Source organism: Elephantulus edwardii, unplaced genomic scaffold, assembly GCF_000299155.1.
Source record: "Elephantulus edwardii isolate Elephantulus edwardi_28Jun2011 unplaced genomic scaffold, EleEdw1.0 scaffold00133, whole genome shotgun sequence".
Taxonomy (NCBI): Eukaryota; Metazoa; Chordata; class Mammalia; order Macroscelidea; family Macroscelididae; genus Elephantulus; species Elephantulus edwardii.
The window spans coordinates 4,082,887-4,084,780 of NW_006399883.1; positions in this window are offsets into that span (position 1 = coordinate 4,082,887).

Here is a 1,894-nt window from a genome sequence, read left to right on the forward strand (position 1 = left end):
TGTTTGTTCTTTTGGCAGTTAATGGGATACACAGTACTATTCTCCAATACCACAGCTCAAAGACATCAATTCTTCTCTGTCATCCTTATTCATTGCCCAGCTCTCAAATGCAATTAGAATCCTCCAGCTTCTCCAAGAGAGAAAGATGGACCATCAACTCCTATCCAATTTACTGCTTCTAAAAGCTCACTAAAGGGTCAGCTGTGGGTTGCTTCCAACAACAACACAAAGACACCAGAGCTCACAGACAGTAGTAGAGGAAACTATAGACAATGTCCACACAGTTAATGGCTTCCACAGTCTGAGCTCTGCCAGGAGTCATTTGTGAATATATACCTATTTCCAAGACATTTGTCTTTGGATGAGATATTTTTCCAATGACCATTAAAATTTATTCAATAGGGTTTTTTGGAGGGTGTGGGGAATGTAGCAGTACTCTATAATGGTGACTTGGGAAAAATTGTGCGCACAAGGTAGGTGTAACCCAACCTGTTGTGAAGAAGTGGCTGCCTAAGCTTCTAAGTGCAGCTGAGATGATTAAAGAATCTAGCATTTCAAATCTAAACTCACTATTCCCAATCCTTGCCTTCCACATGCACGCTCTGGGAAAAGCTTCTGTAATTCTACAGAGCAAGAAAAATCAATGACTTAGTGAGGGGAAACCCCCAAATCCACAAAGCCCTAAAGTGACACCACTGGTCATTTTAAAAAACAAAATACAACCTGCTTCTTCACTTGGAATTCTGACTTATATAGTGTCCCCATAGAACACAGTAGAAGTGCCCCATACTGTTTCCAAGGCTATAAATATCGTAATAATAAATATTATAATTTTGTATATTACATATGTTGTTGTTACGTGCCGTTGAGTCGCTTGCGACTCATAGCTACCCTACGTACAACAGCCCTAAACTCCGCTCTGTCCTGTGCCAATCGCACTGTCTCTGATACTCCCATCCCAATTATCCCAGTCACTGAATCAATCCACCTCATAGAGGGCCCTCCTCTCCTGCGCTGTTCCTCCACCCTCCCAAGCATGATGTCCCTCTCTAAGGACTGGTTTCTCCTCACAACATGTCCAAAGTATGTTAGACGGAGCCTCAGAATCCTTGCCTCCAAGGAGCCACCCGGTTTAACCCTTTCCAGGACAAATCTGTTTGTTTTCCTAGCAGTCCATGGTATTCTCAATACTCTTCTCCAGCACCACAGCTCAAAGGCATCAATTCTCCTTCTATCCTCCTTGGTCATTGTCCAACTCTGTGATGCATAACAAGTGATTGCGAAGACCACGGCCTGTATCAGACGCACCTTAGTCTCCAGAGAGACACCATTGTTCTTCAGTACTTTGGAGAGGTCCCTAACAGCAGACTTTCCCATGGCAATGCGCCTTTTAATTTCCTGGCTGCTGGTGCCAAGACTGTTGACTACAGAGCCAAGCAAACTAAAGCTGTGTACAATCTCAATCTCTTCACCATCCATCCTGATGCTGCCAATTGGTCCAGTGGTGAGAATCTTTGTCTTCTTGACATTGAGCCTCAATCCATATTGTAGGCTGCAGTCCTTGACCCTCTGCAGCAGGTGCTTCAGGTCCTCCTCAGTATATATCATGGATACCATATAGAATTTATTATTATATATTATCATTTACGGTAGCGGATTATCATGTGTTCTCATGGAGCCAATGCCAGGTTTATATCGCTAAAGATTCGATTAGCGGCTTAACGCTTAAACATTGTGCTGACTAGGACTCCTCGTAGCTAAAAAGAGTATTTCTTCCAGCTCCTGGAAGTTTAGCAACGCCATTTCCAGCCACGCCTCCACAGACAACACAAAGGCATTGGAAATCTTTATGGGAGACAGTGACAGGCTTGGGGATGGGAGGAGGGGAAGAAGA